The following is an 18,652-nucleotide window of genomic DNA, read 5'->3' on the forward strand; positions in this document are numbered from 1 at the left end:
ATTAAAATTTTTTTTTTCTGATATGTCCCCCCCTTGAGTAACCACCACTCAGATGAATGTGTAAACATTTCCAGACTCCAGGAAGCTTTGTCATGCCTCTTCCTAGGCTATGGTGACCCCGCAGAGCTATCCCTTTTCCCTACTTCTATCAACATAGGTTAGTTTTTCCTGCCCTCAGTTTTCATATATATAAATCACAAAGTATGTTATTTGCAGGGGGGCAAGTGGCATGGGTCTGACTTCTTTTTCTTAACATTATGTCAATGAGATTCAACCATATATCGTATAGTTCTTTCTTTCAATGTGTATATTTTTTAAAGAATTATTGCCAAATATTTCTTTCTCCTACATGTATATTTGAGTTGTTTCCTGTTTGGGGCTGTTTTGAATAAATACACGCATTCTTACGCATTTCAGTGGACAGAGTCACACATATCTCTAGGGCAGTACATTCCAGTTGAAGTAAAATCCTTGCTACATCTGCAATTTTTAGTTTTCTAGTACAGATATTCTAAAAAGTAAAGAGAAAGATGGGAAACTAATTTTTTTAACATTTATTTTATTTTTATTTATCGCCCACCCCCTTGCCACCTGCACTTGCTGTCTGCTCTCGGTGTCATTCGCTGTGTGTTCTTCTGTGTCTGCTTGTCCTCTCATCTTTAGGAGACACTGAGAACTGAGCCTGGCACCGCCAGTGTGGGAGAGAGGCACACAATAGCGTAAGTCGCCTCGCTCCCTGGGCTGCTGTCCTCCTCTGCGTCTCCCTTTGCTGCGTCCTCTTCCCGTGCAGCTCTCCAAGGCACTGTGGTCGGCTCTCTGTGGTGCGGGCCAGCTTGCCTTCACCAGGAGCCCCAGGCCTCAAGCCCAGCACCCCCCATATGGTGGACGGGAGCCCAACAGCATGAGCCACATCCGCTTTGTGGGAAAGTAATTTTAACAATGTATATTATTGAAACTTATGTGTCAAAATATTGTCATTCCAACATGAGACACTAGCAACATGTCACGTGTTTAATACTGAGCAGTGTACTGAGCAGCACAGCTATCAGCTGTAGAGGAGAGAGCTGAAGGTAGACTTGCTGGTCACAGCATTTATTTATGTGATGCATTACTATTAGTGGACACTATCGACCAATATTCCAAAGTTGTTGAGCCTTTTCAAACTCCAACCAGCAATAACTGAGTGTTTCCAGTGTTCTCCATCCTGACAGCATTTGAGATTGTTTCTTTTTTATTTTTATTTTTTGTTCAGGTTTAATGAGGTATAATTTTCATACAGCAAAATTCCTCAACACTATATATTACATTCCTTTCAATGATATATCTTTGCAATGCTGGGATTTTGGTGGTTGCTATGATAATAACCAAGTACCATGAAAAGAAATCAACATGTAACAAGAAATGAGGTGGCAATCTGAGAAGCTGTGAGAAATTGTGTAGTACAAAACACCAAGGCATAAGGTTTTTTGTTTGTTTGTTGTGGTATGCAGTGAATTGCTTGTTTTGTTTTAGAGGTAGGGAATTCCACTGTTTAAGAGGAACAGGACTAATTCCCTGTTGCCTTAGGCAGACCTTATCTATGATCCTACCCGAGAGGCCACAAACAGAGAAGCTGTAAATTCCTAGATAAAGCAAAAAAAAAAAACCCCTCCCTGTAGAGTCATCCTAAAGTGCAGGTGCATATTCTAAGTACAATACCTGTCTGTACTAAACTTCTCCTCCACTTAACAGTAACTTCAAAGAAACATTGTTACCATCATATAAATACTGACATGGCTCTGCGCTTTCCTTCTTCTTACCGGATATAACTGACATAACCACTGAAGCTCCAGGGCAGCGCAGACCTTTACTCTGAACATCCTGCGGCTGTGCAGGAATGGCTTCCCGGATTGCTAGTTTGCTATAGGGAGCGGCCTTTTCATTTTTGGTCTCAAGTGCCCACTGAACTCGTGCAGAATCTGTTCTGTAGGCTCATGGCCAGATACTATGTGAGACATTCAGGGGATGCTCAGAAGTATTTGGGGAACATTTTACACAGAACTGGAGATCCTGCATTAGCATATCTAGGAATGGTCCTTATATAGATGCCAGACACTGTTCTATGCACATCACATTAATTCACTGAATTCCCTCAATATCCCTAAGAAGTAGGTTGTTAATCCACCTTACTTCCCAAAGAGAAGTCAGGCCACTTGTTGAGTTCACACGTGTAGTAAAGGCAGGTCTGGGATTCAAAGGTAGGTTTGAACCAAACTGAGTTTCTTTCTGTGAAGAATATTAATTAAACCACCTGGGGAAATGGATGCTTTAAAAAAATTAAAGGACGAATGAAGATTGGTGATCAAAAGGATTTCAGCCTGATCTGAGTGTTTTATATACAAATATATTAATGTATTATTTAATTATATCAACACGATATAGAGAGGGCACTCTTTTTTTTTTTTTAAAGATTTATTTACTTATTTCTCTCCTCTTCCCCCCCTCCACCCTGGTTCTCTGTTCTCTGTGTCTATTTGCTGCATGTTCTTCTTTGTCCGCTTCTGTTGTTGTCAGCAGCACAGGAATCTGTGTTTCTTTTTGTTGTGTCATCTCTCCATGTGTGCGGCACCATTCCTGGGCAGGCTGCACTTTCTTTTGCGCTGGGCAGCTCTCCTTATGGGGCGCACTCCTTGTGTGTGGGACTCCCCTATGCGAGGACACCCCTGCATGGCAGGGCACTCCTTGGGCGCATCAGCACTGCGCATGGGCCAGCTCCACACGGGTCAAGGAGGACCAAGGTTTGAATGGCAGACCTCCCATGTGGTAGACGGATGCCCTAACCTCTGGGCCAAGTCCACCGCCAAGAAGGCACTCTTCATTTAATGACTCATAGACTTCCCTTTACCACACCATCTAACCAATTTATAATTACTAACAACCAAAAGAAGCCTACCAGTGGTAGTAACAATCATTTCAGCTTTTTGAGGAAAAGGAAATGGGGAAATCATTCTACTTATCCTGAGTTTGGCAAGCTGGCATTTTAAAACAAGGCAGCATAGTCATAAGGTAGCAGGTATTTGAAATCATGAGAAGATTTAAAAATTTAAAGTTAACTTTTGGATTTATTTGAAAATGTCCTTGGTTTTTGGGTGCTGTGAGCCCAATATATTGTAAGTGCTGGCATTTGTCCTGTCTGATTCGCTTACTAGACTATCATGAATTGCAGACACTTGCGGCAGGTTCTTGTCTCCCAGAGTCAATAAGGAGTAGTGGAAAAGCACTGGAGCAAAGCCAACCTTGTCAACAGCTGTCAGGAGACAGGAAGAGGGGAGAGGAGCAAGTTCCCAAGAATCAGGAGAGGAATAGCCACAGCACTACCACACTCCCATAAAATGTAGAACTAGATGAGAGCCAGGAAACTTCAGCCTTCCCCAGGAAGAGTGACATACTTATATTACTGTTGTAGGCCAATCTATTAGGAGATAAAAGCGACCAGAAGGGGAGCGGGTTCTAGGAAATTGTGATGGTTAGGCTAATTTGTCAATTCGGCCAGGTGATGGTGCCCAGTTGTTTGGTCAAGCAAGCACTGGGCTAGTTTAAATACAAGGGCACTTCATGGACTGTAATTTCTTGACTGCACAGACGTCTGCTTGCACCTACAATCAACTGAGGAGATGGCTTTCAGCAATGAGTGACGTGTCATCCAAGCAGCTGAAGGCTTTAAAAAGAGAAGTGACATCAACATTCAGGGAGAGAGCTCCCATCTCTACTGCAGATAGGAGGCATCTCCTGGGGAGGGCAATGAGCACCTCCATGAGGGTCCCCACCTGGCAGCCTGCCCCACAGAATTTGGACTTGTGCAAGCTCAAGGTCATGTGAGAAAATTTTATAAAATCTCACACTATTTATAGGTATCTCTTGTCAGTTTGGTTTCCGTAGAGAACACTAACTAATACAAAATTCAAAGATGATTCACTAATTCATTTAATATTAGTAGGAGGTTTTAAAGTTTACTCTACATCTTGAAATCACAAATGAAGCTGCCATGGAGAATGCAGTAGTCATATAGTAGCTGATACCTGAAACATTTACATAGAAATGATAACAATTGTGTCTTATGGCATCTAGAATTATAAGAATTAATCCCATTCAAAAGATATTTTTAGCATGTTTAATGTACTTGAATGTATAATTTTAAAATTTTATACATTTAAAAATCTATTAGGGGGATCAGATGTGGCTCAGGTGGTTGGAAGCCTGCTTCCCACATGGGAGTTCCCATGTTCAGTCCCTGATGCCTCCTACAAACAAAATAAGCAAACAAATGAAAAGCCAACTCAGGGGAGCTGATGTGGCTCAGTGGTTGAGCATCAGCTTCCCACATGAGTTCAGGGTTCACTCCCCTGCCCTAGTACCTAAGAAAAAATCTATTGAAAGTAATGTTAGATTCTTTGAGAAGAACAATCAATTTAGGGAAGGGGAGTGTGGCTCAATTGATAGAGCATCCACCTACCGCATAGGAGGTCCAGGGTTCAAACCCAGGGCCTCCTGGCCCATGTGGTGAGCTGGCCCATGTGCAGTACTGCCATGCACAAGAAGTGCAATGTCATGCAAGGGTGTCCCCTGCATAGGGGTGACCCATACACAAGGAGAGTCACCCTCCTGAAAAGAGTTGATGCAGCAAGATGACACAACAAAAAAGAGACACAGATTCCTGTGCCACCTGATGAGAATGCAAGCGAACACAGAAGAATGGACACAAGAGAACAGACAACGAGGGTGAACGGAAATGAATAAAAAGAAAATTAAAAAAAAAACAACACCAAACAGTATAGGAAATTTAAGAAGGATTTTCAAGAGACATAAGCCCAAGACTTGCATAAAGTAGAATATAATGCTATCATTATTTTTTACAGTATGAGAAAATCTTACAGAAAACCTATACTTGCTTTTAGAATAAAATTATTGAACTAGTCTAACCTGTCCAAGAAGTCATCCCAATAAGAAATATGACATAACATATGCATTTTATGACAGTATATATCAAATATTAAATTCTTTAAATTGTTTAGAAGTATTAAAGTTCCCTCCCTTTTATCAACTTGATATTTTCCTTTTCTTATGCATAGTTTTCAACACCATTAACTTAAACTATAGCTAAATTTTTTACTTTTCTGTCTTACAGATTCAGCAAGAAAAATTTTCCTTAAAGAAACATTGTATTTAAAGCATAAGTAGCTAACTGTCTCTAGGAATTTGTAATGTTTTATTTAAAATTAATAAAATGATTATTACTGATCATAAACTAATTGGGGCAGTAATTCCTTAAATTTTAAAAAAGTTTTAGAGACTATATTAGTCAGCCAAAGGGATGCTCATGCAAAATGCCAGAAATTGGTTGGTTTTTATAAAGGGTATCTATTTGGGGTAGGAGCTTACAGATACCAGGCCATAAGCATAAGTTACTTCCCTCACCAAAGTCTATTTTCACGTGTTGGAGCAAGATGGCTGCCGAGGTCTGCAAGGGTTCAGGCTTCCTGGGTTCCTACGTTCCTGGGGTTTGCTTTTCTCTGGGTTCAAGGTTCCTTTCCTCATGGGGCTGGCTTCTCTCTCCTCTGTGGGGTTACTTCCCGGGGCTCCTGCTTAAGTCTTCAGCATTAAACTCCAACATCAAAACTCCAACATTAGAAACCCTCAACTCTGTTCTTTGCCATGCCTTTTATCTGTGAGTCCCCACACCTTGGTGGGTGGGGACTCAATGCCCTAATCATAACTGAATCATGCTCAGGTACAGTTCAGATTACAAACATAATCCAATATCTATTTTTGGAATTCATAACGATATCAAACTGGTGCAGGGACCTATTTTTATTATTTCTTATAAAGGAAGACAAAGTATATCAATCGGTTTCCTGAGAAAATGCACATGTTTATAAGACAGAAAAACACCATTAAATTACCTGACATTCACAATGAACTAATTGTGCTACGTAATGTACTTAAGATGGAAACAGAAGCAATTGTGTCTAAAACAATCCTTTGAAGAAAGGAAAACAAAGGGAAATAATTAAGCACCATTAAGTCCTTGGAGGAACTTCACTGTTGAAAATTTGAGTAACTCTGTGATATTCTTTATATCTGGGAAGACAATCCCTTTTCCAGAGTGTATAAGTCCTTTCCCTTAATGTAATTTAATATTATTGCTTTTTATTTAATTTTATTTTGTTTCATTAGTTTTTTTTAAATGCCAAAATTTGTAAACACTCTATATCACAAGCATCAAATCTTCCTTCTCCCCTCCTTCTGTCCTTTCATAACAAGTCATCTACTTTCCCATATACACCCTTGCTGACATACACAGTTTTTTTTTTTTTTTTTTTTTTTTTTTTTTAAAGATTTTATTTATTTATTTAATTCCCCCCCGCCCCTGGTTGTCTGTTCTTGGTGTCTATTTGCTGCGTCTTGTTTCTTTGTCCGCTTCTGTTGTCGTCAGCGGCACGGGAAGTGTGGGCGGCGCCATTCCTGGGCAGGCTGCTCTTTCTTTTCACGCTGGACGGCTCTCCTCACGGGCGCACTCCTTGCGCGTGGGGCTCCCCCACGCGGGGGACACCCTGCGTGGCACAGCACTCCTTGCGCGCATCAGCACTGCGCATGGCCAGCTCCACACGGGTCAAGGAGGCCCGGGGTTTGAACCGCGGACCTCCCATATGGTAGACGGACGCCCTAACCACTGGGCCAAAGTCCGTTTCCCTGCAGTTTTTGCTATTATTAACACTTTGTACTAATATGGTATCTTTATTCAAATAAAGAATATTATTATGATTGTACTATTAATTATACTCCGTAGTATACATTAGAATATACATTAGAGTTGAATGTTTCTAATGCAGTCCTATATTTTTTATTAATTTTTTATTCTAGTAATATATATACAACATAGAATTTCCTTTTTGAACCACATTAAAATCTATAATTCGGTGAAATTAATAACATTTGTAATGTTGTGCTACAAACACCAATATCCATTATGAAGTTTCCAGGACCCCAGACAGAAGCTATATACCAATTAAGCATTACCTCCTCATTCCTTACATTTGCCCTGGCCCCTGGTCACTTGTATTCTTTTTTCTCACAATAGAGATGTTGCTTATTTTAATTATTTCATATCAGTGAGGTCATACAGTATCTGTATTTTTTTAAATACTCTATTTCTGTGGGTCGATAGTAATGCCTGCCTGCCATTTCTAATTTTAGCTCATCTGCATCTTCTTTCTCTTTTTCCTTGTCTGAATGACAAAACATTTGTCCATTTTATTGATCTTTTCAAAGAACTGACTTTTGTTCCATTAATTTTCTCTATATTGTAAATTTTCTATTTCATTTATCTCCACTCTAAATTTCTTGTTGCCTCCATTCTGTTTATCTTGGCTTTAGTTTGTTCTTTTTCTACATCTTTCATTCACAAGATTTCTTATCTGATTTGAGATCTTTCTTTTTTCATGTAAGTAGTTAATCTATTTCTTTCTCAACCTGGGCTTTGTTGCATCCCATAAGTTTTGGTATGTTGTGTTTTCATTTTCATTTACCTCAACCTATTTCTTTTTTTTTTTTTTTTCAGTTTTTTTTTCATTTATTTTTTATTTTTTTATTTATTTTTTTATTGACTTTGTAATAATATTACATTAAAAACATATATGTGAGGTCCCATTCAACCCCACCCCCCCACCCCCCCTCTCCCCCCCCCCAACAACACTCGTTCCCATCATCATGACACATCCATTGGATTTGGTAAGTACATCTTTGGGCACCTCTGCACCTCATAGACAATGGTTCACATCATGGCCCATACTCTCCTCCATTCCATCCAGTGGGCCCTGTGAGGATTTACAATGTCCGGTGATTACCTCTGAAGCACCATCCAGGGCAGCTCCATGTCCCAAAGACGCCTCCACCTCTCATCTCTTCCTGCCTTTCCCCATACCCATCGTCCACCATGTCCACTTTTCCCAATCCAATGCCACCTCTTCTATGTGGACATTGGATTGGTTGTGTCCATTGCACCTCTATGTCAAGAGGAGGCTCAGATTCCACATGGATGCTGGATGCAATCCTCCCATTTTCAGTTGTAATCACTCTAGGCTCCATGGTGTGGTGGTTGTCCTTCTTCAACTCCATCTTAGCTGAGTGTGGTAAGTCCAATAGATCAGATTGTAGGTGCTGGAGTCTGTTGAGGCTCAGGACCTGGCTATCACATTGTCAGTCCAGAGATTCAAATCCCCTAAATATATCTTAAACCCCAACATTAACTGCACCTCCAGCACATTAGCATGAAAGTCTTATGAAGGGAGATCCCATCTGAGTCCAGATTCATCACACATAAACACCATTTCCAAAGAGGGGCCATCTGCCCTGGTAGTTAACCCCATCGGCCATGACCATAACTCCCATGGGTCTCTTTAGCCCTCAAAGGAACCAATATCTGGGGGTTGTATCTGCTTTATCTGTCTCTCTGACTCTGCTCAGTTGTGCATGAGGGCAATCCTTCTGCCAGCCTCCAGACTCTTTTTTAGAAACTAGTAGCCATATAAACTCATTTCTCCTTTCCATTTCCCCCTTACTTTAGGTCAAACAGCATTTTAAAGTCATGGTATTTTATGTAGACATGGATATTCTGCTGATCCGCATTGAACCTTCCATATAAGGTCATTTTCCAGTTGCATCATCAGTTGGTAGTTGATAGTGGTCCCTCCTTGCCAGGGAGGCTCATCCCCGGGTGTCATGTCCCACGCTGGGGGGAAGGCATTGCATTTACATGCTGAGTTTGGCTTCGAGACTGGCCACATTTGAGTAACATGAAGGCTGACAGGATCAACCTATTTCTTAATTCCCCTTGTTATTTCTTTTCCCCCCTTTCTCCCTTCCTCACTTCTCTCTCTCCCCGGGCAGCAGGAAAGCTGCCTGAGATGTCCGGTAGGAGATTCAAGTAGGTCCTTGTTGAACCAACTCAATGCAGAAGAGTATGACTCTTTATTTCCAGCATGAGAGCACCTACACCTCACCAGCACCCCCAAATATGCTATTGGTAGCTTGGGTAGCATCTCCTACAGTCTCTCCCCCTTAGGTGTGCTAGGGGAGGTCTAATTGATTTTCTGACTCCACCTTCTCCCAGGCCAAGTTTCCTATGCCAGGACATTTAGGTAAATTGGGCTTTCTTGACAGATTCACCTCTCCTTTCTTCCCAGACTGTCCCCAAGTCAACCTGTTCAAGGAGAGAGAGAGAAAAACAACAAAAAGACAAAACATGGAGGGTTTAGAGTAATCAAGGACCTCAGATGGACCTCAGGGCACAGTGGATTCAGGGATGGGAAGTCCGTGATATTGCAGACTCAAGGTGTGTGAGTCTCTGGAGTGTGGGCCACCAGGATTTAGGGGACACAGACATGGGAACCACGCATCCGGTTAACACGCAGTTTGGGAACACCGCAGCACAACCAAGCCTTCAGGGATCACTTCAGCCAGGCTGCCAGGTCCCACCCACAACTTCTTACACCATGTCAGAAACCCAGAATTCCACCTCTCACAAGAATCTCTTCTTTCACTGTCTCACCCAATCAACATCCAGACACCCCCTGCCCTGCAATCCCCCAAAACAGCCTGCTCAGGGTTTGGGAGCACCGCAGCATAACAAAGATTTCAGGGATCACCGTGGCTGGGCCGCCAGCCCTAGGGGGAGGGTTCTGCCTACAACTTCTGACCTCCATGTCAGAAACCCAAAATTCCACCTCTTGCAAGAATCTCCTCCGTCACTGTCTCACCAAATCAACATCCAGACACCTCCCACCCTGCAAGTCCCTGAAACAGCCCACTCAGGTCTTGGGAACACCCCAGCACAACAAAGCCTTCAGGAATCACTGCACCTGGGCCACCAGCCCCAGGGGGAAGGGTCCCACCCATAACCTCCAACCTCCATGCAAGAGACCCAAAATTCTACCTCTTGCAGGAATCTCCTCTGTCAATGTCCCACCAAATTGATGTCTAGACACCTCTTGTCCTGCAAACACCCAAAACAGCCTGATCCAGCAGGACTCCAACCCTCCTCAGCTGTTGCTTTGCAGGAGAGATTATGAGGTACACTCACTCAGACACCATCTTGCCCCACCTCTCTAGTTACTTTTATTGATATAATCTTCATTTCTAGACTCTCTTCCAGGCCCCTTTCTCCTGATTTTCTTTTCAGACTCTAACACACCCTTTAGTATTTCCTGAAAATCTGGTCTCATTCTTAGAAATTCTCTCAGTTTCTGTTTATCTGTGAATATTCTAATCTTGCCCTCATTTTTGAAAGACAGTCTTGATGGATATAAGATTCTTGGCTGGAAATTTTTCTTTTGTAGTATCTTAAATATATCCTACCACTGTCTTATTGCCTCCATGGTATTGGTGAGAAATCAGCACTTAATCTTATTGGGTATCCTTTATATGTTATGCATTGTTTTTCTCTTGCTGTTCTCACAATTATCTTTGTCTTTAGCATTTGACATCCTGATGAGTATGTGTCTTGGAGTTGGTCTATTCAGATTGTTTCAGTTGGGAGTATGTTGTGCTCCTTGGACATGAATATCCATTTCCTTCAATAGGGTTGGGGAATTTTCTACCATTATTTCTTCAAATATTCCTTCTGACCCTTTTCCCTTCTCTTCTTCTTCTGGGACACACATGACATGTATGTTTGCACACAGTTTGCTGTCATTTAGTTCCCTGAGAAGTTGTTCAATTTTTTCCATTCTTTTCTTCATCTCTTCTTTTGTATGTTCACTTTCGGAACCCATTTCTTCAAGCTCACTAGTCCTTTCCTCTGCGTCCTCAACTCTGCTATTACATGATTCCAATGTTTTTTTTTTTTAATTTCCACTCACCCCTTGTGGCTTGCTTGCTGTCTGCTCTCTGTGTCCATTCACTGAGTGCACTTCTATGTACTTGCTCGTCTTCCTTCTTTGTTGTGTCATCTTGCTGAGTTGGTGCTCCATGGTGATTGTGAGTCAGGTGGCACTCCACAGTGCTTGTGGGCCAAGTGGTGCTTCATCACATCTGTGGACTGGGCATCACTCCCCAGCAGTTGTGGTCCAGGTGGCCCTCTGCAGTGTGTGGGTGAGCCTGCCTTTATAAGCAGGCTCCAGGACACAAACCCAGGGCCTTCCATATGGTAGATGGGAGTTCATCTGATTGAGCCACAGCCACATCCCCCATGGTTCCAATGTTTTAAAATTTCCTTTACTGTACCTTTCATTCACATAAGTTCTGCTATTTTTCTATGTATGCTTTCAAATTCTTCTTTGTGCTTTTCCAGTGTCTCCTTAATATCCTTAATCTCTTTAGCCATTTCATTGTATTTATTAAGGAGATTTGTTTGAACTCCTTTATGTCATCTGGAGGCTTATCTTATTCCTTAACTGGGCCATAGCTTCCTGTTTCTTGGTGTGGATTGTAATTTTTTGTTGGTGTCTTGACATCTGTCTTTGTAGAGTATTTATTCAGGGTGCAGTATTTTTCTCTTTAATTTAGTGCTTCCTGCCCTCCCTGCCTTTGCAGGTTGTGTGGTAGGGGCCAAGGTTGTAGTTGATACTATAAGCTGTGGAGACTCAAACTGCCCTCATTATCTCAGGGACCAGTGAAGCATCTCCCAACTTTCTCCTTTGCCAGGGGTAGGGACAGAGACACAGCTGTGTGGAATAATCCAAGTAATGCAGGTCTAGATTGCAGTTGCCCAGAGAGACTGATGAAGATTCATGCCCCTTTCTACCATGCCTGGGGCAGGGATGGAGCTGCAGGTATGGGCAGCAATCTGTGCAGTGTGGGTCCAAAATGACTGCAATTGCCCTGATAGACTTCAGATTTTCTGTCCGTGCCAGCCAAAGGTACCTGTAGTTACCCAGATAGACTGGTGCAGGGTTCACCAGCCTCCCCACTGCCAGAGGTGGGGCTGAAGCCTAGGCTAGAATTGCAGGTCACTCTGGGTGAAAGAAACTGATTGCTACTGTCACTGTGATTTTCAGTCAGCCCGGTTGCCTCTCTGGCTGGGACCCTCATCTTTTGCTGTTAATATCCCCATTTTGAACTAGAATGTCAATAAATGTTATCATATACCTGTCCTGCAAGTATATGTTGGGAGCAGATAAATTGTTTCTTCATTTTCACAGGACCACTCATGGAGAAGAAATGGAATCAGGATGTTTATTAAATGGATTGCCTCAGAAGCCTCATCGACACCTGTAAATGATGGGGAAGAGATTTTGGATTTTTGAACCCAATGGTTTTATATTAGATTTTATTGAATTTGAAATGATGCTGCATCAGGATGAGACCTAAGGAATCTTAGGAAGGCGTGAAAATGTTTTGCATGAGGGAGGAATGTGAAACTCTGAGGCCCAGGGTGCCAACGTTGGTGGCAGAACTTCTAAATTGGCCCCCTGACTATGTCTTACTCAGACCCCCAGAATCTTTGTGTATAATGAGACATCAATTCTGTGATTATGTTATTTTCTATGGCATAGTTGACTTCAAGTAGAAGATTATAGGGGTGGGCCTGACTAATCACATGACTCCTTAAATGCACAGAGATTGGTCTGGCTGGTATGAGGTGAACTGTGAACTATTAAGTGTGTGTTATTCTGAACACACACTTATTCAATAGCTCTGTGTAATTTGTTTTGCAAAAATAGAAACCTATACCCTGATGCCTCTCTCTGCTATTCTGATTTCTTATTTTCATATAAATGTCTGCTAAAACTAACATGAGTAAAAGAAATCAGAGAACCACAGATGAAAACCTTGCACTCCCTTTCATGGAACTCTTACAAAGTCCTTACTTCCTGAAGGAAGGACACTCTAAGGGACATTGCACTCACTTGAGGAATGTCTCCTTAATGTTCTGAACCAAAATTCTGAAATAATGAAGAAGGTAAAATACTTGATGTCAGTTTAACAGTATCTGGGAGTTCATGATCTAGTTTTATTTCCTATGGCAAGTTGGTATTAGCCTCTGTTTACCTGAGCTCACATTTGGAGGTTTTTACTAAGTATCACTTACCAGCATAGATGAAACAAATCCAAGAAGAGTGATAAAACAATGACCATTATTTTCTTCCAGCTCAACTTTGACATCTGCAGTCTTCCTCTTTTTATAACTCTTCCCTCTTATTCCAATTGAATGGAAATGAGAAACAATCTTGGGAAGCACCTGTGGCTCAATTGATTGGGCTCCTGTCTACCATATTGGAAGCTGTGGGTTCACATCCCAGGGCCTCCTTGTGGAGGCAAGCTGGCTTGTGCGCCACAGAGAGCTGACAGCCTGCACACTATGGAGAGCTGACACAGCAAGATGATGCAAAAAAGAGAGTCAAGCAGAAACAGAAGAACACGCAGCAAATGGACACAGAGAGCAGACAGCAAGCAAGCCTCAAGGGGTGGGGGGAATAAATTAAAAAAACAAAGAAAAAAATCATCTCTCTTTTGAAAATTTTTATTTTTCTCAATCTCCATCAAGTTGTTCTTTTTCTCAGACTGGGAGAGTCACCAATGCACTGCAGCCTGGGATCACAGTCAAGGCAAGTCAAATGCAGCCAATCTCAAGACTCTCCTGTGAATCAGCTCATCACTCACAAATCCAGAACAATGTGCAAACAAGCTTTAGCATCTGGCAAGCCAGAGCTATATCTTTACACACCTACTGATTCAAATTATTTTGAGAAATAATTCTTTCTGCTAAACCATTTTAGTAATGTGAACCTTCGGGGTTCTGCCAGGGTGTTCCCAGTATGATTTAAAGTAGAGAGATGGAGGATAATGTTGAAAGGCTGCTTAAATGAGAAAGTGCAACACAAACACAGCTTTCAAGGGCCTGGATTAGGCAAAACCTAGTTTGCCTAGATGGACTCCAACCACCAACTTCTTGGACAGAGACACACACTGAGCACCATATGTGTACTCTCTCTGCCATCAAGCTGAAGTGCTCTCCAATCTTCTGGTGGTCCAACTTAAACACTGAGTTCCTTTAGATATTCAAGCAGTATCTAAAGGATCAGGAAGTTCTGTTGGCAATAAATTTACACAATTTCTATATACCTAGTATCCAAGGAAAGGCTACATTTCTTTAGGAGACATTTAATATAGATTGGTAGGTTTCCCCCACCTATCTTTAATGTATGATGTTCTAAAATGCTTTACTGGATCCTGTAGAAAGGTTATTCTCTGGGTAGTGGAAGGCGCTGTCCAGCCTCTTCTCTAGGAGGCCCCTGGCCCCTCTGTCCTGTCTCTTCCCATGTAACTACAGGATGTTGCTCTCAACTCCTTCCCCCTGTTGAGAGTGAGTCCCTAATATCCAAACAGCTCTTTTCTACTGGAAATCCTGAGACACGTATCTGCACTTGTGGGCAGACCCTCTGCTCTTATCTTTCTTCTCCTCTATTTCCTTACAATTCTTGTTCTGATTTCCAGAGGACATCCTTAATATTATATTGAAAATCTTGCAAAGTGTTTTTTATATTCTTGCTATTATCATTTTAATTTCCAAAAGCAATATTGTTAAGTTGTATTCTGAATGAAGAAGCATCAAGGGGTGACAAAGCCATAGAATCAGTGAAAATGGTGTGGGATTCATTAAGTCACCTCTCCCTCCCTGTGCTGGCTTGCCATTGGCCAGTTGGCAGAGTGAGAGGAGAAAGGATCAGGGAAGAGGTGGAGCATGTGTTGGAGGGAAAGTCAAGTCAAGTGAGATCACAAAAGGGGACATAGTATGTGGGTGAGCCACCTGCAGAGGCTGCTGTTTAAGCATCTGCTGCTCTAATGCCAGATGACTTCTGCTATGAGTAAAATACACCTCAAGGTACTGGGAAGTCTATTCTCTGCCATGGCTACTACATTTCTTACCATGCAAGCCCCACAAGTTAGGATAATTCTCTCTCCCCGACAATGCTTGACTCCTCAGGCCAAGTCTTCCACCAAACACTAGGTTCCAGGACCCTCACAGACCCTGCTGTTGGTAGGGACATTCACTCGGGTCTGTGGCTGTCAGTTCTGCCTCTGTCACCCAAGACTCATGCCCAACCTGGCACCACCAATTGACAGGGTGGGCCAGGGGCCACCTCCTCTCCTTTTCCAGTGTTTCACTGTGGACACAGTAGGACCCACACCTCAGAAAATGTGCAGGTTGGGATTAATCAGCTACACATTTAAAGCAATTTGCAGATGAAGAAAACTCAGTTAATATCAGATCTTAGAAGATGGGTCCTTAAGACATGATATTTTGTCTTAGCTATATAATAAAACATGTAGAAAGGGCATACAAATGTAGAGCTTATATGAAGAGTTTCAAATGAACATGTAACCCCTCCTAGATCAACACCTACAATGTATCTGTTAGAAGCTCCCAAATGTCCCTCTCTTCCTCCTCTTCACCAGGAGGCCCCAGGGAACAAACCCAGGTTCTCCTATATGGTAGGTGGAGGCCCCATCACTTGAGGCACATCTGCTTCCCCACTCCCTATACTTTTAAAATACTTTGTGCCCTTTGAAATATCTAGAAATAGTATACGTTTGAAATAAGGACTTAAATTTGCCCACTGTATACACAGCAGTATTGATAAACTATACATTTGTAACAATGGTTACATTTAAAAGTGGCTTCTAAATAGAAAATATCTGGTCTAGAGTTGTTCATTTCTCCCAGTCCCTTCTCTCCACCACAAACCCAGTGGACGAGTGACAGGCACATGTGCCACTAGAAATGGGTTTACAATCTCATTTATGAAAACCATTTTCAGAAGACAGCCTTTCTATGAATTTTAACACAAAGAGTACAAAATGTCTTAGTTTAATAACCCTACTTTTTCCCATACATTGGCAAACTTCTAATATCTAGACACTAGATGTTATAAAATTGGGACAAATTTGCCCAGTATATACACAATATGTGCAGCACAGCAAAGTCTAATTGAATGCACGTAACACCAGGGCAATGGATGATCAATGGATCATCCATCAACCAATGGATGATCAGATGTACTCTAGTACACACTAGTAAATAACTTTTGTACCTTCTTCCCTACAACTTCCTCAGACCAATAAACAAGAGTACAGTTCCAATTCTAAAAACAATATTTCCCACCAATTTTTTAAGGGTTTATTTACTTCTCCCCCCCCCCTTTGTTTATGTGCTCACTGTCTTCCCTCTGTGTCCACCTGCTGCGCATTCTTCCATGTCTACCTGCCCTCTCCTTAGGCAGCACTGAGAACCTTCTGGAGTGAGAGAGAGGCTCTCAATCTCTTTTGCCTCATCAGCTCTCTGGTCTGCTAAGTCTCCCATTTTTTCCTCTGTCTCTTTTTGTTGTGTCATCCTCCTGCTCCAATTCTCCACACTGGCCACCACTTCTGTGCGGGTCAGCATTCCATGTAGGTCAGCACTCTGTATGGGCCACTTCTTCATGAAGGCCAGCTTGCCTTCACCAGGAGGCCCCACAAATTGAACCCTGGACTTCCCATATAACAGATGGGGCCCAATCATTTGAGCCACATCCACACCCCTTTCTGACCTACTTTCAAAGGCTCTTTAGTGCTCTACTACCTCTATTTTCATGCAAATCAAACACTTCTAAAATATTTAAAGACCAGTTATTTCAAAAAAGACCTTACTTGTCCTTTACATAAATAGTATTGTTAAATAAAACCGCACACACATAACAATGGTTGTACTCTGACCATCAGTCTACCATAGATTATGAATCTATAATCTGTCTAAGCATTACCATCTTGGCCTCAAACCATCCCCTCCTCACTCCCTTTTCTCCACCACCAATTCAGGGGACAAGTGCAGGCAAGTGTAATGACTAGAGGTGGGTGAACAAAGTCAAACCCAAAAGTCATGTCCAGAAGAAAAGCTTTGCAATGAATTTCAACACAAAGTGTATAAAACATGCTAATTTTACTAACTCAACTTTTCATACACTGGCCACCTCTTTAACATCTAGAGGACTAGATATGGTAAATTAGGTTGTGTTTGTCCATTATATGCACTATATACACAGCACAGTGAAACACCAAATGCATGAATGTAGGGACAGTGGTTAACCGTGTCTCTTATAATCACACTAGCATAGAGCCCTTGGCAGGTCCTTCTCCCTCCTCTCCAAACCAGTGCACAAAACGTGTACTACCCAGAGAGGAGATTTAGTCATTCCAAATAACCCCACAATAGTTCATATGAATTTTAACAAAAAGCTATTTAGAAAATGTGCTCTTTTACTAACTCTACTTTTAACAAATCAGGCACCTCAGAACATAAAGGAAGAAGAGATAATTTTTAAAAAATTACTCACCATCCAGGCCCATCAAGGCCTTTGCAGTCTTTGCTGGAGGGCCTGGAAACACAGCCACTCTCTGCTTTTCACTGTGCTTCTGCCAGATCTCGTGGATGGTATACTTTAAAGGAGCTCACCTTCTGTCTGCTGTCATCTCCCCCATTGACTCATATCATGCACCAATAGTTGAGCCAGCTCAGATGTACCTTTACCTAGAGAGGAGGTTAAGGATAAGCCTAAGGAAGTCTGCATGAGGTAGGTCAAATGTGACCCTTAATTTAGCTACGTGGTGTGACATCATAACCCACACTAAAGTCCTAGAAGGAATATGCACTGCCAAACATATAGATATAGATATCGTGCCTTTTCTATTATGTCCAATTCTTTGGTATAAGTATGTTTAGCCCTGGGTCAGGGACCATGGGATTGGAAAAAATGAAAGAAAACTTTTGTGAAGTGGGAAAGCTAAGAAATTATCTGTTATACTGGGTTGTACAATTGAATTGTCCTTTTTGCCCACCTTTTCACTTCCCAAACCTAGAGAATATTCCAGTAGAGTCTCTATGTTACTTGCCTTCAATTCAATCTGAGGATGCAAAATAATTTAAACTAATAAACCAGAATTACACATTTTCCCCATGCCCTGTTGGATGCTGCACAAGGAGGCTGATAAGTAATGTGATACGTCTGTGTAATAGCTGGTTTCCTTGTCTATTTGTGTACTAAAAGTATCATCATTAGTGTGCATGTCTATCTGTAGCACACACAGGAAGCCCAACAACCTTAACAATATAGGGTCTCTGGGTTGGGAACATTCAACCATCATTGAAATCCTCTCAGAGCTCAGATTGGCTCATGATCTGGCAGGATCCTTGATAATCGAATATCCCTATTTCCTTTGTAGTTGTAACTCTAGATTACTGATACAGACAGTTTATGATAACCAAAGGAAAAACACAAAACAACACTATTTTTCCATTGGCAAAAATAAGTAGTAGCCTACATAATCGCCTGACTCTGCTCCTATGCCCAGTCCTGGGTTTCCTAGTTCCGGCTGTGTGCAAGCCTTCCTTTCCATCCTCCCAGAAGAAGACCCTCTAGCAGCTCAGTCAGATCAACAGGGAGCCCTTTCACCCTCTGGGCATCTTCCCCTGCTTTGGGTTTTGCTTCTGAGGACTCTACCTTTAGGGTACTGGAGCCACTTTGCTCTACCTCATCCAGAATAACCTGGGAGTGTGTGACCCCCAAACCCCATTTACCCCACTCCCCAACAATCACTAACTGGGGCAAACATAGGAAATCACCTTTTCCTGGACTGGAGC

General features: G+C 42.0%; 1 long non-coding RNA gene across 1 annotated transcript; it reads left to right on the forward strand.

Annotated features, from left to right (window-relative positions):
• The first annotated feature begins 999 nt into the window (after positions 1-999).
• On the forward strand, positions 1,000-12,713 carry LOC111763094 (uncharacterized). The gene is made up of 2 exons (XR_002796035.1): positions 1,000-1,070; positions 12,177-12,713. It is a non-coding gene; the product is annotated as an uncharacterized lncRNA (long non-coding RNA).
• The last annotated feature ends 5,939 nt before the right edge of the window (positions 12,714-18,652 follow it).

Source organism: Dasypus novemcinctus, chromosome 13 (genome assembly GCF_030445035.2).
Source record: "Dasypus novemcinctus isolate mDasNov1 chromosome 13, mDasNov1.1.hap2, whole genome shotgun sequence".
Taxonomy (NCBI): Eukaryota; Metazoa; Chordata; class Mammalia; order Cingulata; family Dasypodidae; genus Dasypus; species Dasypus novemcinctus.